Source organism: Ixodes scapularis, unplaced genomic scaffold, assembly GCF_016920785.2.
Source record: "Ixodes scapularis isolate PalLabHiFi unplaced genomic scaffold, ASM1692078v2 PGA_scaffold7__128_contigs__length_106722199, whole genome shotgun sequence".
NCBI lineage: Eukaryota > Metazoa > Arthropoda > Arachnida > Ixodida > Ixodidae > Ixodes > Ixodes scapularis.
In genome coordinates, this window is record NW_024609882.1 from 6,107,878 (window position 1) to 6,132,536 (window position 24,659).

At 44.0% G+C, this 24,659-nt stretch overlaps 1 protein-coding gene and 1 pseudogene across 2 annotated transcripts in view; both read left to right on the forward strand.

Annotated features, from left to right (window-relative positions):
- Positions 1-15,668, forward strand: part of LOC120838125 — a 44,511-nt pseudogene extending 28,843 nt beyond the window's left edge.
- The window catches only part of LOC115309366, a 138,268-nt gene that overhangs the window by 85,552 nt on the left and 28,057 nt on the right, over positions 1-24,659 (forward strand). The gene's annotated exons all lie outside the window — the stretch shown is intronic.

Sequence of the window (24,659 nt, forward strand, 5' to 3'; positions counted from 1 at the left end):
ACCGCGTTGTTGTTTTTCTTCATGACCAAGGCAGGAATTCGCTGATACGTCGCTCACTTTTCTTTCGTTAAAATTGCTTTTATATTTTTGCGGCGTCGCAACGTCACCTTGGCAAGGGGTATAGAATTAGAGTGTAGTTTATTGTCGGCGTTATTTATTTATTTATTTTATTTGCAGTTCTCAGGGTCTAATATTGCATGAAATGCTTAAAACAAAACCACATTTTTCAGAAACATCATAACGCGTAAAATTTAAACAAAAAAAAAAAAAAAAAACGTTGTCTGAGTTGTGACATTAGGCAATGCAAAACGTCACGCTTACATTGCTTAACGTCACAACTCAGACTGCGTTTTTACAGCGGAGCTGTTAACGGCTAGTTTCCCCAGGATCATGTCCCCCGCAAAGAAATGAAGACACCGAGCTCTGGGCATCTAGCGCCATCTACGAGCAACGGCGGCAAGCCACATATCTGGTTGCCGCCTTCGCTCATAGATGGCGGCAGCCTTTCCACTCTGGTGCGCCAACGTGCGGCCGGTCATTACTTTCCATTGTACAGCTTCGCTGGTCTTCCTTCTTCTGCAGGGTGGAAAGGCTGAAAGTTTCTTTTTTAGTCTAAACATATGTTTCGGCATCGCCATTCGCTGAGCTGCCTCCGTAAGTTGGGTGATTAGCCCTACGAGTGTTGTGCGGGAAAGTAGACACACGAGATTTTTTTTTTAAGGCCGGTTCTCACATGCAGCGGAGCGCTGATGTAGCGCTTCTCACGTGCCGTCAGCTACTTATCGTCTGCCATGAGCAACGGTTTTGACGGTGCGATGCAAAGCTGGTGAATGCTCCCGTCAGCACGCGCTTAGCGCGAGGTAAGCGCTATGCTTGTAGCGCTCCGCTGCATGTGTGAACAGGCCTTTAGAGTGTAGGTTTGGCTGCGTCAGGACTTCAGCTGAAACGAAGCAGAGCAGCGCGATTGCTGCTTCAGTATACTTCGTTTCGCCTTACATTTTTCCGGTGACGGTTGTAACGTACTCGTTACCACTTCAAAACTCTAACGCGTAACGTACCTAAGTTACTTATTTTGAGTACCGTGTAAGGTAGTTACGTTACTCGTTACTTCTTCGTCCCAAGACATAAAAAATACACTTATTTTTTTTATATAACTTCTTTTTTCCATTTTTTTTTGGTGGGGGCGGGGGGTAGAGTTTTTTTGCGTTATTTTTTAGTATTTAGTTGGAATCTCGTAAAAGATAAGCTAATTATGTTCAGTTTCTAGATAGACGTAACGTTTCTTGAAATATGGCGCTTATGCATACCTGTGACGTCAAAAAGTAAAACGTGTACATTCATACTTTTTAAAAAAGTGACGCAAGAGTAACATGCGTTAGGTTTAGACTGTATTGGTAGTGTTAACGCGTTCCTTTTATTTTGATGCAGCGTAGGTCGGTAACGCGTTATTTTTATTTGCCAGTAACGAGTAACTTCCTTCGTTACTTTTTTTTTTTTTGGCAACGCCTGCAACAGTGTTAGGGTGAAATAAATGATCGTTGAGGCTACATAATGTTTACGAGGAAATGATTTTAGTGTTCGGAGTTCGCGTACGTCTAAGTAACGAACGATGTCCTCGAGAATTCGGTGCATTAAGTGTTAATTTAATTCGATATCTTCTTTGTAGCGAGCAATGAGTCTCAGTGACACAGGTACTCGGATCAAGGATGTGTAACCTCTCTCAACATGGTGGTCCTGTTTCTTAAAACTAACAAGCAGCCAGAACACCGTGCTCACTCCTCATCAAGAACGGGTTTTCGGTGACCCGAAATGCCTTCAGAAGTACGCTTTGTTTCACATATGTGCTTTCTTGTAGTCAGTCGTCAGACATTCATTTAAAAGCAGCATATAATATAACCTGGCGCCCAAAAACAAAAAAACAAAAAACATTGCAGTGTAATATTTCTCAAGTTTTGGGAAGAAGAGGTAACGACAAACCTAACCACGTTACCCGTTACACTAAATAAGTTACGTAAGTACGTTATCCGCTACAGTTTTGAAAATGTAACGAATACGTTACTGCGCTACCAAAAACGCAACGCTGTATCGGTAACATCGTTACTTGTGACGCGTTACTACCGACATGGTTCAAAAGAAAGGTCTCGCGCATATTGGCGTGTTGTCGAGCAGTGTTTGCTGCTCACGTTTCTTCTAGGAGCTGGTTTTAACGATGACCATAAGTCTGACATTTGTCCGGTTCGAGAGCGTCGTGGGACATTTCCTGCCCAGTGGCGAGCCGAACGGCCGTTTCATGCCTGCATGCCTAGTCCAGCACGTCGACTCGACCAAACGCATCTCTCGACTCAGAAAATGCGCGACTTTAGCCGACGGGATGACACAGCTTTCCTCTTAAGACGTCAAGCCTCCGCACGCTAGCCTGTCTTAATTTCACGCTCTACATAAGTTTGCGAGGGATAATTGTAATTGAGGCACCATCCAGCGGAATGTTATTCTAAGATAAACTACAACATCGATAAAGACGTATGAAAACAACCTTTTTGTTTACGTTGCCACTTTTCGAGTTTGAAAGCCTCGAGCGAAAGTTTTAAGTCAAGTATACCTTTATGCTAGATTCACAGATGACGCAATGGAACGCTCTTTGTAATGTTTGGTCATCAGTTACCTGGTACGAAACAGTAGACAGAGACTTTGAAACCAAAACCTAACATTTTTCATATTGATCTAGCGTGACTTTAAGAGATACCGCGGATGAAATATATATTTGTTTTTGCATTATTACTCCGATTACCGAGCCAGATATAGTGTTTGGTAGTTTTGTCGACCACTAGACAGATGCCCCAAAAAAGTGGCATAAGCCATTCACGGAATCGTACCAGCACGAGCCGTCAGAATGATCGCCCTTGTGAAGAACCGTGGAAACGGCTCCTAGGCACATAGAAATTATTCCTCCGTCCTCTCTCAGCGAGTATTGGAGCGCTGAGCCAATGCCACATAGGAAACAAAACCTGCGCATGTTGTCTTTGTTGGTAGATCCCCGACGTGTCTCACGCGAAAAACACGCCGAATCTCGACGAGAGGGCCAGAAACGTCTGTCTTGGCGTTGCCGCAATCTAGCGTCGCGCTCATTGCGAGATGCTGGAAAACGCGCTCGCCATACTTTCCAACCCTTCGGGTGAATATTGTGGAACACGCCACTCTAAGAGGCCTGCTTCGCGAGTTTGGCGAACTCCCCCAACGTTTGCTGCGGCAAGGGAAAGGACATCTTCCGTTAACGCTAACGACTAGTATAAGTCGCCCACTTAATGATTCTTTCACGAGAGGTGCATTAAAACGGTGACGTTGAGGCAGGAGCAAAGAATTGCCGAGCAGAGCTCATTGGGTCATTGCGTGTGCTCAACGCAACCGACTGCGGCCGAGCGTTAAATCAAGTTGCGTGGGCCCGTTCCGCATCCGCCGCCACCTCCGCTGCCTTTCCTCGGCCTAGCTGGCTTGCAGACGCCAACCGGAATGCACGTGCCCGTAATATTCGATGCGCGATGATGCGAACGCGTGATTAAGAGATGGAACCAGTTCTCCAACTTACCGCTCATTTGTATGTTTGTCTGTGTATATATTTGTGTGCGTGCAAGCGTGTACGTGTCCGTGCACGTCTGTGTGTGCGCGCACGCGTCTCTCTCTCTTTCTGTGTGTGTGTGTGTGTGTGTATATTTGTGTGGGCGTGTCAGTGTATCCCAGTGGTTCAGAAGTTTTTGGCCCGACAGGTAACTTTGCTAGTTTACATCCAAGAGATGACAGAATATGTCGCCTATTTTGCTCCCGAGTCGGTATTTGTTTGCGTGCTAATCTGATTGTTTTTTTTGGTTTTTTTCTCGTTTTTGTTACTTTCAATGAAAACCGGTTCGAGCGGAATAACATGTCGGTGTTCTTTTAAAAATAATTGCTGTAGAAAGGTACTTTTTTTTAACTCACATAATCAACACCTGCAATTTTCTATGCAGATTTTATATAGCTCGGGTTAGTCCTAATCAATAAAAACGCTTATGTAAACAAAATGTATTCTTTAGAAAAACCTTAACAAGTATTCTTCTTTTTAAGCTAAAAATGATCACAAAAGATGTTTTTGTGTTTTTTTTTCAAAAAAAGCAAACGACAGTACTTCACACTAATGGAGTGATTAATTAGCGTAGTTCAGGCCAACGGAATGCTCAGATGCAGCGATTTACTCTGAGTTGCACTTTTTTCGGCTCGCTCCAACATGCCGCAAGCGACTCCTTTTTGAGCACTCCAACGCCGGTCCCCTTCCCAACGCACTGCGGACGCCAACTCAAATGAGACATACTCGCTGTTCGACGACGTAACATATACATCGTACGATGAACATTTAAAGTATTTTCAACGTTTAATGTTAACATATCAAACTGCTACCAAACGTGACCACGAACCTTTATCGAGCTTGCTGATATCCATTTAAACATTTTATTAAACAAAATTTGCCGAATTCAACCCTGACGTAATCCTCAATTGCGAACAAACTTTGGATTTCACGGAATGAATGTTGTACTTCTCTTAATTGTTAAATTGCATCGCATCATTAGAAATCATCACTACTGTGTTTAGTATCAAGTACATACTTAACATCGTATTGGTGTGCATGGACCTATTTTGCCGTATGTAATTTGTTTTTAGTTGTTGGTGCCTGCTTTTTGGGAGTCCGGGGAGCTCGTCACGCTGCGCGAACCGCCCTTTTTCTCTGATCATCGACAGCGGACACAAACAATATTTAGGGAGAACAGTTATAATACGGATCGTCATTCCAAACGTGATCTGCGAGTGTCCGAGGTACTCATACATCACTCTATTCGCATGCTCGACAGCCAGTCTTGGCGGTAACACGTTACAAGTAACGGCGTTACATGTAACGCGTTACTTTTTCCAGTAACGTAGTAGCGTACTCGTTACTTGTTTCAAAACAGTAATAAATAAAGTGATTAAGTTACTTCTTTCGAGTCATCTTCTTAAAAAATTACACATTTTTTTTCTTGTATGCGTGTTTCTAGGTATTAAGTTATATTGCCACGCGCAGGGCTGAGCAAGTAGCGTTCGGTCACGGTATTCTCGAACATTCGAGCTTATTCTTATTGGAGGCGTAACTTTTATAATTTCGCCCTAGTTTCTTGTTCTCGAAAGTGCCTGTTCATTCCCATTCCGAACAGCCGGGGCTCGAACCTTCAGGGCCAAAGTTTCCCGATGCCGACGCACGCTAGATAAGGAGCTGCCCGCGACCTTGTCGAGTCAGTCTCGCTCTCGCTTGCTGTTACGCCGCCAAATCGCCGCACACTTTTCCTGCTGCCTCGACGCTCGTTTTTATTTTGTTTGGCGGAAATGGGCAGTTAAACCTTTATTTTCAGTTCATAATTTATCGTACCTTCGCCTTACTCCGTGACACTCATCCCATCCGTGACACTCATCCCACTTAACTTCAAAATGGTGCCTTTCTTTTCCTGGTGCAAACACTCCCACATTCTCTATGGAAATAATTTTTCTTAAAATATAGCCTTTATGGAACGTCAAAACAGTAAAACGTATTCGTTTGTACATAAAAAAGTAACGCAAAAGTAACGTGCGTTACTCTTTATTTATAACAGTAACGCGTTCCTTTTATTTTGAGGTAACGTAGGTCGGTAACGCGTGGCTTTTATTCGCACGTAACGAATTACGTATTTTTGTGACTTTTCGTTGTCGTCGTATTTTGTTACTTCTTACTTAATAATAACTTTATTTTCCAAATGAATTGGAGGGGCAGAAGGGAAAAAGCCTCCAATAAAGGCTTGACGAGCCCGAGGCCCCAAAGGGCCTCGGGCTCGTCAAGCAAATACAAACAAATACAAAAGCAAATACAAAAAACAAATACAAACAAATACAAGCAAATACAAAGAAGCCTCGGGCTTCTTTGTATTTTTGTTACTGCCGGCATGCGACGTGGATTAGGCTCCTCCACCAACGTCCGCTTGTTCTTACCCCACCTTCGCGCATCAAAAGGAAACAAGAGACCTTTCTCGTAATTTGCGTCACGGCGGTGACACAAGGTTTGTGGGAGCGGTCCGAGATTCTTCTTTCTTGGTTCCGAGTCCGCGCCGGGGCGTATTTTTTCCGACTCGCCGGTCCGTGCGCTCGCTTCTGCCGAAGCGCCAAGACCCGATGGGGTGGAACTGAATCGACGACCGATTAAAATTCTCGCCCGTTTAATCAAACCTCTCGGGGGCACTCATTCAAGGTGGGCACAGAGGTACCAGGTTCCTTTTAGCGCCATCCTCTCCCTTTTGTTCTTAAGTACTTTGATCTAGTGAATCGTACTGTATTTTTATGCGAACCGTCGGTGTTACCGTCTCCGCCCAGCCGAATGCACACGTTTCATCGGTACACTGAATCCGAGCTGGAGGCGCCTTTGATTCGGGAAGCAGACGGAAAGAATGGGAAAAAACAAAAAACAGCTAAAGAACGACTCAAAATAAGTCAAGCTGCTGCGTCTAAAAAAAAGATATTTGTTTTTAGTTTTCGTTGTATATAAGGTATATCTGGTATCTGGGTTTCTGGTTTTTAGGAAGGAAGTATTTTGTACGCGAATGTTCTGTGACGCACGTTTTATGAATACGGCATACTTTTACGTTTTTATTTTGCGACATAAGTAGTTTAGAAGATTAGTGTACTGATATATGTGTTTTAGGACACCAACGCTTTCTGGAAAAAATACTTTTGGCACGAAAAATATTCTCAGACACGAAAATACTAATTCTCTGATCCCAGTGGGCTCCGGAAGACATGCGTTGTGCAAAACAAAACATAAAAAAAAATGTTCTAAGTGGTAAAAACAGACAGACAGACAGACAGAGAGAGAGAGAGAGAAAGAGAGAGCATGAGAGAGAAAGAGTAGCAGGTGAGAGAGCACGGTGATGTCAAAACAGCGAGCTCTGGTTGGAATGATTAGAGGGTAGACTCGAAGCTGGCCTCCCTTTGTCCCTAGTCAATCTCCGAGCGCGTTCGAACGCTGAACACCGATGTCTGGCGTTCGGCGTTCGCACGCGTTCAAGCAGTGAGTAGAACAGCAGGGTGTCTCTCTCGGATAGCCGGTCTCAAGCACGCGCTTCTCGCTTTCCGCCGTGCTGGGGTTGCGCCTTCGAGGCTCACGAGACGTTCAAGTGTTGCCGAAGATAGAAATATCGCGCTCGAGTAGGGATTCCTTCCGCTCTTATCCTCTCGGTGACTGTAGGACTATACATTTTTGGTCATAAACATTTCGAGGTTAAGACTTTACAGGAACACAAGCACATACCAAAACTATAGTTAAAAAAAGAAAAAAAAACTCGCCCTGAAAGTGACGATTTTCAGCAGAGTTACTCATAGACACTTATGGGACACGGGCATATACCGGAATTTTAGGACTTTACGAAGACAGCGGTTACAGAATACGCTTCAGAAGCATGTATTTTGAGTGAAACGGATACACTTGGGACAAAATAAACTGGGGGGTTAGTTGGTTAAACGTTGTGGTCACGAACAACGGAAACGACGAGCTCAAAGATCACGCTCAATCCATCGAGTCCTCTCCGGCAGGACATCTCGCAATACACGTTCGAAACGGATAATGCTCGCCCTTTTTTCACTCACTCAAGTCCTGAGGCGGTTTCAGGACAAGTGCTAGAGAGGAGTGTATGAAGCTCAAGTCATTTTAACCAAAGGAGACTCACGTAGGAGTGCCCCCCCCCCCTTTCTTTTTCTCGTGACACTACCTGCCAAGGAATTGTCCAATTTGATCCTCGGCTCTTAAAGCCATATTCATATCAAACTTCTTTATTTTTTTCTTCTTGTTTTCCAATTTATTCTTGAAGTTTTTCTATATTTTTGGTACTTTCTTTTACATAAAGTTTATTAAGATATAAATTCAACTTATATTTATTTATAGTATTTTTTATTCTAGATTCGCATCTACTTTTTTTTTTTCCTCCTTTGCTTCCTTCTATACCTTCCCTTACATTTTTTCTTTCAACTCTTTCTCATTCTTGCGTACTAAAACGTCAGTTGTTAGTCAGCGTTCGTTCAGCACACTTTTTTTTACTAATTTTTGTCGTTTTCGTGGCTTCTGACCATAATACACTTGGACATCAGTTGGATGAAAAAAGCGTTGTGAAAACAACGGTTATGGAATCAGATCATTCTGATCCATCTCTACCGGGACACAGCGCCGGTGCACACAATTTTGCTTCAATGCAAGTGTGCCGTCAAACTATTTTTTTTTTAAAGTCACGTACTCTGGGAACCGAGTTACGTTCTCTATGTAAAAAAAAAAAAAAAAGGTTGAGGATCTAGTGGTCCTAGAAACAAAAAAAAGCTTGCGAAAAACAAGTGATCGGTTAGAAATGTATTCTCAACTTTTTCCCGAACGAACTTAAAAGTAATTTACATCAAAAGAAGTACTAAACACATGAACACAAAAAAAAAAAAAAACACTTTCGATTTACTTTTGTCGGTTTTCTTTGAATATTTTGCGTCTATTTTTGTTCTGTATTATTTTATTTTACTCCTAACTAATGTAAAGTTTGATAGAAATCCAGCGTGTCCATTCAATGCCCCTAAACTTCGGCAGGCGTTTAACCGAGAGTACAAAATGTAGGCGAAGAAACAATCTAAACCGCAAATGAGACCAAAGAGACTCGTGCTATTTCAACATAGCTCAGTTTCTTTCTTTTTTTTTTGTCGAGGTTTTATTTGGAATACAAAATATCACCGTCCATCGTCGTATATTTTCTCGAAAAGTTCACACTGCACAATTGAGCAAGACCACACTACCCTCTATTATGATTGCTAATTTATCGCGTTATTAGCTAATTTATCGCGTGGAAACATCGAAACGTCGGCAAGTAAGAAACAGCCACTGCGCGGTTTTTCAGGCTTTTTTTTTTGCCACAAACCCTCGAGCATTCTCGCCGACTTGCATGTTCTCGCTGGTGTCACGCTCATAGAGATTTCTACACTCGTAAATTATTCCAGACTCTCGACGCGTTGTTGCGTACACTCGCGGGGTCTCGCATTTATTCACCGACAACAATTAGCGAAAGACACTATCGTAGGTAATATGTAAGTGTTTTAATTGTATCTTGAGAGTGTGGTGCAGAGGTTTGAATGCCCTCTCACTTAAAGCGGTTTGCACTACATCGGGACCTCTCTCGCGTCACACTATTCTGTTGAGCCAAGTTGCGTTAACACACTGGGCCACTGGGAGGTATGCAACAATTCAAGTAAATCGTCGCTCTTGAGTTTTTGTCCTGATTATTCGCATATATTTGTATTCCAGATTAGGTCGTGCTGGAAGAACCGGATTTAAGTAAACACCAGATGTACATGCCAATCTCGTATTTACCGCATTTTGCTGGAGTTGGTACCACGAGGGTGCCACAGTATTTGGTGCCCCAGTAGACTTCCGCTAGTGTATTCATTTCTTCTTCAGCAAGGCGCAGTGATCGGGTAAAAAGATCTTCCTGCGGAGAAGTACCTGTAATACGTTTGTAAAAACCAGTGCGCTTTGTAGAACCTAGTACAAACAAAAAAATGATGTGAGACAAAAGAAAAATAACTCCGGAAGCGCGCAGGGGTCCGCCAACAGCGTACGGCATAGAGCTTGTCTGCAAACAAACATCGGTGATTATTCATGATTCGACAGTTCGGCTTTTTGCTTCAAGCTTCAGCACTTTGTAACATAGTTGACCTTCGAGCTATTACCGCAACTTTTCTTAAGTTCTCTTAGCAGCTTTGTGTTTTCCTGCGGGACGTGTCTGACACTTCTATTAGCCGAGGCGGTTATAACTTGACGACTGACACCGCCAAGGAGGGCGATATTTAGGAGCCCACTTCACCGTCTCGCGCTAGCGGTTCGTAGCGTTGGCTTTCCCACATAATGAGTGTGCTCGAGGGAAAGCCCACTCAAGAAAGGCGGCGACTCCTCGAGGAACGTATTTCGCGGGGAATTCTTTGTTGACCCCGACGACCTGAGTTGCCTAATTTATTTATTTTTCTCTACTATAGCTATAGATTCCAAATATAGACATATCAAAGTTAAAACAACAGTTTTGATGAGATTGGCAGTTAGTGCTTTGCACCTAATCTGCCTTCTCGTAGGGAGGGTACAGCATTTTGGCTGAAATATGAAATCGTCAGTTGTTCGTTGCACCACATTCGTAAAAAAACGGGACTTGATTCCTAGGATGGAAGTTTTTAGAAACCGTTTCTAAAGATGGCAGAGGCAAAGCCGCCTTTACTTACATTTCTCCAAAGCGTTTTTTCTTTTTAATTTTATTTTAATGATTTAAACATCGAGTGAAAACTGTCGCGTCAGATAACCTAACGAGAACCTATGCAGCGTCGTCTGCGGTGAACGCTGTGGATTCTGCGCAAAGCAACGCATGAGAGACGCAGTTGCCGTCATGGTCGATACGGTCTCCGCTGTCCAACGATGCTGGCTCGTTTCAGGCTAGCCGTTTCATTATCGAAGCTCCGGCGACTTCGGTCAACAATAGACAGGCCAGTCAGAGCGTCAGGCTCGACGCGACGTTTTTCTTTCTTCCTTTCAAAAGGCAATCAAGCTAACTCGACCCTCGATCCTTACTTCCTTCGCTTACGCTAATCGCCTCACTCTTAGCTATTTTTATGATAATCCTCCAATCCACGCAGGAGGTCAAGCATGAGGTGTATTTGTAAAAATATAATAACGCAATAACAGGTTCATTTTGCTTACTTGTTATTGTTGTTGTTCGTAGACGGGCTAACCTTTGTAGTTCATGATTTGCACATGTATGTCAGTTCCCCTAACCGGCACGACAGATGGTTCCGGTTAGGATGGAATGCCCCGCCTTTTACAAGTTGCGAAAACCATGCAGCGATGACGAAGCAGTTTTTTTAATTAAAAATCTACGCTTTTCAGCGATGAAATTTCTTGCGCGTCGCCATGATTCCTTTTTTTTTTTTTTTTTTTGAGTTGCACCGCTGCGCCCAATCAACCACGCGAAGGTTGTCTCAATGCGTAAAATTCGCAGTGTGCGCCTTTTTTAACGTGATACGTTTTGTGACTATGTCTTCGGCGTTCCGTGAAGCCCAAATAAAAGCGTGACCGCGAGGCTCGACATTGATTGGTTGACAGGGGAGAGAAGGAGTGAGTTGCTCGACGCTGATTGGTTAACGAAGAGGTTATGTGACCGTAGAGCTACAATGCAACCATTGTAGCTCTAAATGTTATAAAAGATTTTATCATAGTTTAATTATTTTGTCAGCGGCATTTGAAGTACCATGACTCGAAGCACAAAAAAGTGCTACGTTTGATATAAACTATCTAAACAAAAAAAAATTTACACAACTTTAAATTTTTTTTGCATATTACCAATTTTAAGCACTACATCTGTAGCTAATTTCATTGCCCTAACGCGTGTCATTAAAAACATATTTGTGCTGAGAAATGTCAATTTTAGGGCAATATTTGGAGGGATGAAAAGAACAAAGTAGTGCAAATACCAAAAAAGTGTATCGTTACATTCTGCTCCGACATCATCTTAACAAAACTGCTATATTGGAACCGTGTTATCTTTAATGGATCGTTCATAAAACATGAACTAGCGGAGCAAGTGAGGGTCCACGCCATCATATTCGCAACGCTACAAATGCGCATGAACAGTAAAAACCAACGCATACATAATATCAAATAAAGAGGATTGCATTGCCTTTCTGATGACATCAATCCCACAAAACAGTATTTAAAAGATGAGTAATGACCTGCCAAGAAGTACCTAAACTGCCATAATTTAGTGGGACCGTGGCCTTAGGCGTAATATCAGGGAAGACATGATCATAGATAAAATCACCAGGGTCATTGATCTCAAATTTGAAGTAATCCATAAAAACTTCCACACCATGATCACGCAATTCGCCGAGAATTGTAATGTCAAAATTACGGCCCTAGAAAACGCTCAACAGAGGCCCAGCGTAGGGCCCATTAAAGTAACTAAACCTTACAGCCGCCCGACTAATGATGGCCAGGATTAGCGGTAAAAACCCTACGCACATCATATGGCAATGGAACTGCCGCGGATTCCGCCGTAAAAGGCGGAATCCGCGGCAGTTCCTACAAAATAAAAATTCCGAAGTGCCAGACATAATTGCACTCCAAGAGATGGGGGGGGGGGGGGGGGGGGGGGGGGCAAATTATCAGGCTATACGTCCTTCTGTCCCGATGTATCGGGCACAGGCAACGCGACAATCACTACGTTAGTCAAACGAAACATACCGGCGCTCCTGCAAGAGACCGGCATTACGTCGATAGAACACGTCCTAGTGAAAATTATTCCTACAGCAAAGCGAAGAACTGGCAGTCTGTTTGTGCTCAACATATACAGCAACCCTAAACAGCAACACCGATTTCTCAGTCTGTTCTGGAAAGCAATACAAGTAGTAAACAAACAACCCCTAGTCATAGTAGGAGATTTCAATGCGCACTACTCTGCATGGGGTTATTCCACCGATCACCGCAAGGGCCGCCTATTATGGCTAGACGCACAGCAGGAGCAACTAACGTTGCTCACAGACCCGACACATCCCACTCGCATGGGAAACTGCACCAGCGTAGACACTACACCTGACTTAACCTTCACAAAAAACGCGTCAGGTGCCACATGGCTCAACACGCAAGAAAACTTGGGAAGTGACCACTTCATAGTGGCCACCAGAATCCAAACGGGTCCCGCCAAACCTAAAGGCAGACGAATCCACCCCGCGGACTGGGATGCCTTTAGGCAATCACAAAGAAACAAGAACGAACCTAGCGTTTCTGAGATAATAGACACAAAGGCATGGGTCGACAGCTTACAACAAAATGTTATGCAGGCGACCAAAACCATACCAGAAGAAGCTAATATCCAGGCGGCAGATGCCAAGCTACTTCACATGTGGGAAGCAACAGCTAGCTTACAAACACGACTAAACATACACATACTGAATAGATTCCTGCGCAAACGCCTAACAATCTTAAACAAACAAATTGAAAACTATGCGGACCAACTAACACGCCAAAACTGGCATAGTGCGTGTGATGGCATGGAAGCGCAAATAGGCATGGCCAAAACATGACGCATACTCAGATGCCTACTCGATCCCGAGAACAGTAAGACTACGCAGAGGCACAACCTCAGCAAAATAATCCATACTTACCTAGGATCAGACAAAGACCTAATCAATAAACTCAAAAATCGATACCTCGGAAACCATACCAAAATGCCCTTGCCCTCATACACGGGAGACCCAAACCTAATAATGGACGAGCTTTTTACGGCAGCAGAAGTACGCGAGGCCATGCATGGTCTACGAACGCACTCCGCTCCGGGTCTAGACAGAGTAACAAACAAAACCATACGAAACCTGGACGATGATTCCATAGAAGCACTAACTAAGTATTTCAACAAATGCTGGGAAACTGACCATATTTCTGAACAGTGGAAGGAAGCTAAAATTGTAATGATACCAAAGCCAGGGAAGAGGTTGCAGCCAGAGAACCTAAGCCCCATCTCGCTCACCTCCTGCCTAGGCAAACTCCTGGAACACATCATTCTTACTCGCTTAAACAAACACATGGAAGACCACGACCTGTACCCTCACACGATGATTGGATTCGGGCCCAAGTTGTCCACGCAGGACATTATGTTTCAAATTAAACACCAGATAATAGACGGTGATCACACCTCAGAACTCGATACCTGAGCCATTCTTGGCCTTGATCTAATCAAAGCCTTTGATAATGTTCACCACGAAACCATCCTAACCCAGCTAAACAAACTAGGAATTGGCTTCAGAGCTTACAATTATATAAAAGACTTTTTTACAGACAGGACAGCCACTATTACCGTCGGTGGGATAACCTCGGAGAGCATTTCGCTCGGGAACAGAGGGACACCCCAGGGGTCGGTCCTATCTCCTTACCTCTTTAATATGGCCATGCTAGGATTGCCAAGCAAGCTAGCCAAAATCCCTAAATTACATCATAGCTTATATGCAGACGACGGGACACTCTGGGTAACCGGAGGAAGTGACGGAGATATATAGTAAACTTTACAACGAATACGTAACACCTAAAGGACTCTCCTGTTCCCCGCAAAAGTCAGAGTTATTACTGTATAGGCCTACGTGCAGAGGTAGAAAAACTTCCTCCATACCCCCTCAAATCACGCTCAGATCAAAGGGATTGGACATTCCAATAGTATCGAGCATCAGGATCCTTGGACTTAGAATACAGACCAATGGACACAACAATGAAGCGATAAAGGCGCTGAACTCACACGTGCATCAAACGACAAGACTCGTTTCGCGCATCGCCAACAGACATCACGGCATGAAAGAAACTAATCTACTCAGACTGGTACAGGCTTTCGTTATAAGCAGAATAGTCTACGCTGCAACTAAAGAATGATGAACGTTCCAAACTTAACCTCATGATCAAGAGAGCCTACAAGGCTCTACACGTCCCAATTACCACCGCGAACGAAAAGTTTGAGGCTCTAGGAATACACAATACTCTTGACGAGCTCATAGAAGCCCAAAGAATTGCCCAGCTGGAGAGACTCTCGCAGTCCCCGACGGGGCAACATATTCTCCAATCACTCGGGATTACATACAGCACCCAAATCGGACCAAAGCTGGACATTACCATAGAGGTCAGAAAAGACATACACGTCTCACCATTACCTAAAAACATCCACCCTCTGTACAACCAAGAGCGCAGAAAGAAAAGAGCCAGAGCCTTACAAAAGCGCTTTGCAAATTCTAAAGACGTGGCCTATGTAGACGCGGCCGAGTATCGTGATCGAGACGCCATGGTAGTGGCTGTACTTGATCAACAAAATCAAACCATCGCTGCAAGCTCAGTCATTACAACCTCGCCGGAGGTCGGGGAGGAAGTCGCAATCGCCTTGGCATACGCTTCATCCTCAGCCAAATTCATAGTCAGCGACTCAAAGTCAGCTCTAAGAAACTTCGCGAAAGGGCGTATTTCGCCCGAAGCCCTCAAAATTTTAGTCCAGGTACCCAAAACCCGGCGCAGATGGACACATCTCGTTTGGGCACCGGCGCACTCCGATCTCCCGGGAAACGAAGCTGCTCACAGTGCGGCCCGAGAATTAACCATCCGCGGCCGCACGACAACCTCTCACGATGAGCAGCTCGAATCCCTTCGTCGTTCAGGTAAAGACCGGATGGTGTCCTATAAAGAGGTCCTGCAATACTACAGACAGGGCAGGGGGCATTACCCCGCCGCTCACAAAAACTTAGATAAAAAGCAATCAGTTACTCGGCGCCTTTTACAAACGCACACATTCCCAAACCCAGTGACATATAGTCATCTGTATCCAGGGCTATATACAGCAGATTGTAAATTATGCGCAGGTAGGGCCGATATTCACCACATCATGTGGGCGTGCCCCCTGATAAGCACCCAAAAACGCACCAGCTCATTACCTCCTCTTCCCATTACCACCTTAGAGCAGTGGGAGACTGCATTGCTTAGCTCAGACCCGGATCTCCAACTTCGGGTCGTCCAGATGGCCGAAGACGCCGCCAAAGCCCAAGGCCTGGCCGCCGCCTGAGGAAGAGGAGGACGGGCACTCCCACTCCCCTCCTCTCTAAACCCCATCTTGAACAAAATAAAGTTTACTACTACTACTGCTATCTAAACATAAGGTCGGCGTCTAAAAGAGTTTCGTAACACCGTTAATAATTGAAGAGCGCTTAAAGTCTTTGACTGTTTCGTTCGAGTTTGAAAATTTGTTCGAGAATGGATACACAAACAAATAACTGTTGCTTCTCAGCGAGAATTAAAATTCGATCCAATCGGCTTACGTGCCTGTGTTTACAAAAAGAAATATAGATATAAGAAAATATTGAAGTTCAATGCTCGCCGTTTTGATAAGTAACGACAATTTATGTTTATCAAGTTTCTTAGAGGGGGAAAACAAAAATGCTTAAGCTTAAAGCTTTTGTAATTTCACCAACATTTGCTCATTTAATTTTACGTGGGTTTCCTGTTGCCTCCTGTAACGCCGACTGTTTATAGATTTGCGTACAACGTAACCAATCTGTTGCGTAGCGTGGATTAGCAGTAATGTGGTCGGTCATTTTCGTAGCTGATTTTGCTACGCAAATGTCGCTGAAAAGTGGATCCACTTGAACATTTATGCTCGTTGGACCTTCAGACTTGACTGAATATTTATTTTGACCAGATTGTTCCTTTGGCATGCTCGACATTTCATCCCACTTCTCACGTGATCGATTAAATACTCTAAGATACGTATACATTTAGCAGCGTTGTGTCAAATACTCAACAAACGTATTTAAGATAAGATACTCAATACTCATTTGGAAATGTATTTAGAGTAGTATTCAAGTTACGTTTCGTACGAACTATCGAGTAAAGTGCAAATACTTTCAAAAAGTAATTGAATTGCATTCCAAAGTACTTAGCAAGTTTTGTAAGCTGGTAATATGAGAATCAAAAGTCCGAAAGGGGTGCTCTATTTTTTATTACTTCTCTGAAAATGCCATTTTACTGTGATCTTGGTGAACTTCAAGAAGCTCCTTAGCTGCTGCAATCGAAGTTTACTCTGGAATATTTCGTAATATGCAACAATGCGTGCCGAAATATTTTTAGGACAGGCTTTAGTTTGACGGCAGGATCGGCTCATGATAATGGATTCCGCAGTAAGTTCGTAATATGCCCCGCCGCGATTGGGGGGACTTTACATGTAGTCCGGCATTGCACATCTATAACAGCCGAACTAGAAGGTGAGCAGGTTGCCAGACTTGTTTAGAAGTACGCGATTGATCGACACACGTCCACGCTCAGGAGAAACATCGACTGAAAAAAAAAACAGCCTCTGTCAAAAAAAAAAGGAAAAAGAAAACGAATAAGAAGTTCAGGAGAGACACAGGAAACACAGGAGAGTGTTCGGAAAACCGCTTTTAACCCCCCGTCCACTCCCCCCTTTTTACCAGTTCAAACCATTCTTGACGCATTGAGGTCAAGATGGTTAAGATATCAGAATTAGAATCCACAAGTTCATACATAACTCCACTTGGCGGAAAAACTAATTTCGGGGATTTTGAGGATCAAACAATGCGCGCATTTGGAAGGAGATAAAATAAACGATTTTGAACGAGCTTCGGAGCGAAAGTCAAACCACAACAGGCGGCTTTGGGGAAGCCCAATGTAGGTCATTGCAGCTCAATAAAGCCAGCAGGGTCGAGCCTCTTTGGCCTAGGGAGTGCCTGTGCTCGCATAAAAACGTGTTCGCTCATTTTAATACTGGAACCCCCCTTACCGGCGATTTCCGAAAATGATTCATTGTGATCGTACCGCGCGATGGCGTCAATACCCTCCGCTGACAGAACCACTCTAGCTCCAGATAAAGATGCGAGGTCTGAGTGTAAACTCCGGATGACGTCACCAGCACTTTACTAACTCCATGCAAAACCAGAAGAGAAAAGAAAAAGAAAAGCGGTTCAGATGACACAGAGAGGAGGCGTATTTGGTGCTATCCATTTTGTCCTTCTTTGACATTTGGAGACTGCGTGTAGCTCGTGCCTTTTTTCCTGTTCTGTGTTCGGCCGCTTGGCTCTCCTTGTTTGCAATCGGGTCAACTTTGCACTGGAGTCTGACAATCCCTCTTTCCGTAGATTGTTCCGTCAAATATTTTTTTCTTAGGTTGCAAAATGTACTTGAGATACTAGGTACAAGAGAGCGAGAAATGTAATTAAGATAGAGTAGCAAATACTCTATAGACCAGGGGTCGGCATCCCACGGCCCGTAAGGCAGTTTTATGCGGCACCCAGCACGACATCAAAAAGCACCCCCCCCCCCCCTCCCCCCTCTCTGCCGCTTCCTCACACAAACTCCAGGACCACATGGCGGTTTTCACCAGCGCTGAAACGAAGTACGTTACTCGTTACTTCTAAATAAAAGTAACGCGTTACCGACCCGTTACCGATAAAAAGCAACGCATGTTACGTTTGCGTTGCTTTTTGTAATTATGAATGAACACGTTTTACTGTTTTGACGGTACAGGTACGCATAAGCGCCATATTTCAAGAAACGTTATGTTCATGCAAAAACTGACCGTAATTAATTTTTATTTTTTACTGTTCCACCTAAATACTCACAACAAAAAACGTAAAGAAAAGCGCAAAAAAAAAACTAAAAAATTCAGATGGCTTGGCACCTAAAAACACAAAACAAATTAAAGTGTAACTTTTTTAAGATTTTAGTAGAAGTAACGAGTAACGTAACTACGGTATACACGTTACTTGAAAACAATAACATAAGCACGTCACCCCTGACTGTTTTGAAAAAAAGTAACGAGTTAGTTACTAAGTCACTGAAAACAGTAAAGCGCTACCAGTAACGTAGCTACTTGTAACGGGTTACCATCAACAATGGCTTTGACCTCAAATGGGGTTTGTCCGGCACCCCATACTTGGGAGGAGAACATCTTCTCTTCCTTTATGCCTCTTCTTCAACTTCCCCCCCCTCTTTTTTTTTTTTTTTTGCGACCTGTTGTCCGGCCCCCTCCTTGTCGGGTCCATGGCTACTCGGCCCGCCGCTGAAAAAGGTTGCCGATTCCTGCTCCAGACTAAATGTATTTGCAAGATACCAAAGATACTATATATCAAAAGTATTTTGAAATGCAGTATCTTGAGTAGAGCGTTTAAAATAGGCACAAGTATGATACACTGCAATAGGGATAAGGGGAATCGGTGGCCGAGTGGGCTAGCGCACACCAGCTCGGAGCGAGTAAAGCAAAAGCTCGCGCTACAGAACCCAGATATCTTGGGCTCAGTCCCCAGCCCTGCCCGTTTCGATCTGGATGAGCATTGTACCGGCGTGCGGTCGTGTATCACTACTGCGTGGTGCACCTTATAGGCCCCAGGCTAGCGTTTGTACAGCAATGATTAAATTTATCATCGACAGTTGAGACACCAGACGCCCATTGAGGCCGACTAACTTTCTACTATATAAACATACACACAAAATTATTATTAGAGATAAAGATAGACGTTATCGTCCCTTATTTACGATCGGTGGTTGCATCGGGCTTGTATCACTAGACGGAAGGTTGAGCGGTTAGAAATATTTCGGGGTTTCCAAGGAGAAGTCGGGAAATGGCATTCCGTCGCGTGACCTCATTTCGCCGATTCTCGTTTCCTACTTTGTGGGCGCCGAGAGTTTCGTGACGCCATCAGATCTCGCGTGACTTTTCGGGAACACGTGGTGAGTTCTCCCGCATCCTATAGATCATTAATAAAAACACACGCGGCCAAGCGCACACACGCATGTGCACGCCCACGTACCAGCTCAAAAACCTACCCATGTGCGCACGTGTGCACACGGAAATTTGTCCACTAGTAGGAATAAACACAGCGCCGCGATCGGAACAAAGCGCTCCAAATAACAAATGAGGTCACCAAGTTCAACACAGGTAGCCCAAACATGCGGTCGCCGGGATTCCTGTTTTCCCTAACCAACTGTAAAGCTGTCATCAAAACTACTGACAATGTGTAACGGAGCGCCTCGACTGAAAGACAACTTTAAGGCGGTGAAACTTGGGCCGTGTCGGTGCTTTGTTCGAGCACATTGGGAAAAAGCGCCGACGTCGTGTTCGCACTAAGTGTGTCATTAGTGGACGCATAAATACAAGCTCAACCACAGATGCGTGCTTACCGCTGCACGCGGATGCCAATCGCCACGCGCATCAGCAAGCGCGCACGTGCATATTCACACTTCTCGTACATCGTATAAAAGCTGGATGACATATCTTCGTACTAATGCATGCTTCCGACGTGACAATTCTTCTATGCCAATGTGACTGGACCGTCGTAGAAGAAACACGCATTGAACATTGTCTGCGGACTGTCTTTTGTATGAGGGTGAGGGAATAATGACCAGGCGCATTATGCGCGTTTTGCGAAGTTCGAATTCGAAACGTAGATACCTGAAACTTGGCGCATGAACGCCGTTTTGCAAAATGTCTTATGTCTAATTTTTTGTGGAGTTTAACTCGGATGTGGCGAAATGTTACGAATAATTTAAAAACGACGGGCGTGCATTTCCTATGTCTTATACCGGTTGTCCGTCGTCTGTAAACTGGTTTGCGAGCTTGGTCCCAGCTGGTCATCATTCATACATTTCGTTGAAATTATTCCTTATCGCGATTATCCTGCTCGTTGTCAGCTTCTACTATGCATTCTCAAACGTTTTACTTCGTCCTAGGAATTGCACGGCCGCCGTTTTTGCTTTTTCCTTTTTCTTATATTTTACCACCTCCAAGTTGAGCTCTAAAAATATTTAAAAAAAAACAACCTTTTTGCGAAACGACGATCACGTACCCAATTTCAGATAGGTATGACCGTTTGGAGTTTGAATTTTACAAGGTGTCGATCATGGCGCGCGTGCAAAATGGCACGCGCGCGACCGCATGCGCTTGTGATACACATCATGCACGCGCACTCGCACGCTCCCAAGCCCACGAAGGCACACACGCATGTGCAAAAAACCCTGCGCGGTCTTTCGTATAAGAACAAACCTGTTTCGTTGTTCTACCGTCTTCCGGGTGTTTCGTTTGTTTGTTTTATTCTTTTTCCTCTCTTTGATCTTGCCCTCTTTACTCTCTGTGCGCCCATGTTTACCCCTTTCGTCGCATCCCACTTCAGAACCCTCCACTTCGGAAGTTTGATTCAATCGCAAATAGAAAGTACCGGTTTGTGGATTTTTTTTTTTTTTTGTCTCGATGTTTAGCGCGCTTTGTTTTTAGTTGTAGGGGTTTGTGTTGCCGTTTGGCTGCTTCGTGTCTGCTGTGACCTCTGCTCCCGGGGAGTTTTAATTTCCGGCAACGGTAACAACGATAAATTGAATGCGCTGAACAAGGTTCCGCCGATTCTTTTGTTTTGAGCGCCTTCTGTCGGAAGACAGAATTAAACGAAATTCTTTGGCCAGAGGTATGTTTCCGCACGAACTACCTCTTGGGGCACTACGTCTGTGGCGTCAACGGAGGACACCATACACCAAAATGGCTACCAGGCGTCATGACGCATTCCGTCGCTTGTACCACTCCACTGCAGGTTGCTTAGCTACCGCAGATATAATGTATCCCACTATTTCTGTCCCCGAGCCCCCGAACATCAATTTGAAATTGCTGAAATTTTTACCCCCACCCAGTATCGTTAACTACAGACATAGCTAGATGCGAATGAACCAAAATAAAAGATGAAAAGAAAAACAACTTGTGCCCATTCGTTTTTTTTTTCAATTATTATTATTCGTCTTATTTTACAAACTCGATCAGTTTACCATTTGTAAGCAACCAAGTCGAACAAATGTTGGAATGTCAGAACAACATCGTTTCTTGTTACTTTTACTTGGGTGCATCATTGCTACTAAAGCAGTAACTTTTGGCAACGAAAATGAGTTACTTTACAGACCGTTCCATTAGGGTCAGAGCAGAGAAGGTAATAGAAAAAAAAAATGCCCTCTCATCCGCATTTCGTCTGCTCCGCCGAGTGGGCTGTACCTAGCATCCGGCTGGCGTACAAACTCTGTTTAAAATCGCGTCATTTTGTAAATTTCAAGCGCAAATGCGCAGATTTTAGTAAGCCAGTTATCGTGTAATAATATGCTAGATAAAAAGACTCACAGGGTCCAATTGCGCTGTTATGTGCGTGCAAATAAAAAAAAAATAAGGAAAACTGTGTCAGATTGCCCGGTCTCTCCGGCGAAAAGTAAATCCGGTTGCTGTACCTTTTTTCCTATACAAAGTTTGTACTGATGTAGGCCTTTAGCGACCGTGAGTGGAAGTCCGAAATAATAAATAAAAACGTATCTCCTGCCGCAATACACGCAGTAGTTGAGGGGAGTACTGCCGGTTGACTCAACTGCTATTTAAGTAATGGAAAAAAGATATGCTAGTTGATCATTTACCGAAATAGAACAACAGAGAGCTATAGGCTGATTTTGGAGTAGCCATAACTATTCTAAGAACGCGAACCACTTCACAACGGTAGCCACGAAACAGCAGACCGGCGGGCTGTTCCGTACAGCCCGCCGGTGCAGCCCAAAGATGGAGAATGGCAACCTTCCGGTTTGTCGTCTGCTAGCGTAGTCGGGCGCGCGCTCTCTCTCTCGGTTTAGCCCGCCGAACCTGCTGAATTTCCCGGATGTATGGAGAGGGCGCTGCTGTCGAACAAAATGGTGCCGCCCAGAGAGCGCTAAATGGAATGGTCTATAGTTGAAATGGAAGTTACATTTAAATAACCTGAAAATGTTTTTTAGACCCGTTTCTCAATTTGTTTCTCTCCTCCCACCCTCTTTCGCACTCGGTTGTTTATCGTTGATCTTGTTTTAACACAGCACAAGAACAGCTGACAACGGAGCTGTTGTCCTTGAAATCTCCAAACGACTTTCGCAAGACAATTTGCGAGACAGCTTGCGAAGGTCTCGCGAGAGTCCGCGTGACTATCGGAAATCAGTTCCGTTGCAGAAAAGAGCAATTCCTCCGAGAAATGACTAACATGTTTTATGCGTTTATTTTCGCCTTCGTCGCGAATTGTTCCTAGCAGTTCCGTCTTCCGCCATTGGCTGTGTGCTAGGTTCATGACGTCATCATCAACCAGAACATAGGCCGTCATCTTATGTCGCTCGTTGGAATCCAGATAGGGACCAGGATTACAACAGATCCCCTTGGGGTCTCTAGCATCGTAAAAAATAAATAAAAAGCATGACAAAATGGAGAGAATCAAAATGGTTGCATACGCGATCATTTCCTGCCGTTAACGCACCACTGTCAGGTGGATCAACTGCATTCGAATTCGCTCTGCATCTGTAAGTGTAATTTAATCTAGAAAATTTCCACCTACTCGTGTTCCCTTGGGCCGCACACGAAAGTTTCGCGGATTCTATTTTGCGTCGTGCGGTATTTCGAAGCGTGGTCGTAGCAAGTTGCGTATTCTTTCGTTCCTGCCCCTCGCCCGTCTCGCTGCTGCTACGAGATGGCAGCTTACGGGACAGCTCCAAATAGACTTGCCTTGGTTTCCATAAAAAAACAGGTCCTATAGTTACGAATTTGTTACCCTAATATTGATTAACAAGATCGAGTAACTGTAAATGCTTTTTCTTAGGAAGTGTCAGAGTTGCGGAAGAGCTGCACTCTCTGTAGCGAGAGAAAGGTCGCCGCCGTAATGTTTTTGGCATCTCACAAAGATCGCGTGGGTCCCTTGATTCACGTTGCTCTTGGCCCTTGGCCGGTGGTTCACTATCGGGCAGGGTTTGAACGGAAGGAAGCTGTTTTGGTATGCGAAGAGGGATCACACAACATGGTGCCGATCCGTCGGGTATTCTGCGCATTGTCAATGCATTTTTCACTTGCCCGAGTGGGGAAAAAAACTGATTTGCAAGCAAAATATCAGTCAGCCCGCTTTTTGTGAGCCACCGGCAGAAAATAGTTTCGTTTTCTGCTAAAAATGGGATAGGCGCAATTTTCTCCTCGCGTTTCGGAATCGTTAATGAAAGGGTTCCGCAGCGGTCTGGTAAGATTCAAAATGAGAAAATGTGATTAAACTTTCTAAACATAAGGTTATGTATATCTCGTGAAGAATTTACCAGTTTGTGATTTTTTTTTTTTCATAGTAATGTGAAGTTACCGATTAGTTCCGAGTCCTTAGCCCTAAAGTCGGGGTGCAGTTTATGACGTCGATTCGGCCTACATTTCGTGAAAATATCTTGTTGGTATTTAGTATTTTCACAGAAAAAAAAGAGCCTTGGGACTTGTATTTATTTATAAAGGAAGTTTTTTTTGTTTTTTTTTTTTGTTTTTAAGCATGTGTGGCGTTTCCATGGAAACAACGTTTTCTCTGTGCATATCTTAAAATGGTGCCTCCCCGCCAGCCAAGTTCCGTGACTGCGGGTGCTACCAATCCCAATTTTTACGGTAGGCCTAAGAAACACTACGAAGAAATCTGAGGTGCTTTTTTTAAAGATTATTATTGGGAATTGCAAAGTGGGGTGAAAGTCATGAATCGTGAACGCGTTGCCCTCCACGTCCTTCTGAAATTTCACTTCGTTGCTTCGAGCTCGGGCTGCCACGCGCTGCCATATTTCAGTAAGTGCAGGATCCACTGCGGTCCATGGCGCTCGCAGAATTCTACTTCCTAACTGTGCATCTTTGATGCCATCCGATATCTGAATCAAAGAGACAGCTTTAAACTGGCCTATAAAATGGAAACTACTGATGGAAGTTATGAACTAAAACACATTCGTGTTTTCTGAGTTTTCGGTTCGAGTACCTTTTTGCAACATCGTATCATGAACACCTATGTCTTTCTTTTTTTTTTTCTTTAGTTAAAACTGTTTAACGGCCCTTTTAATGTATTTTTGTTGCTTCTTTCTGACCAGTATTTCCGATTTTGGTTTTTAATCGCTCAAATAGAATTCCTCAACTGTAGAATACGTATGGATTGCGCGATCTATCAGAATCGTGAGTTTGAATTTTTTTATCAACGTTTACAATGTCACCGGCCATCCATGCAAAAAATAA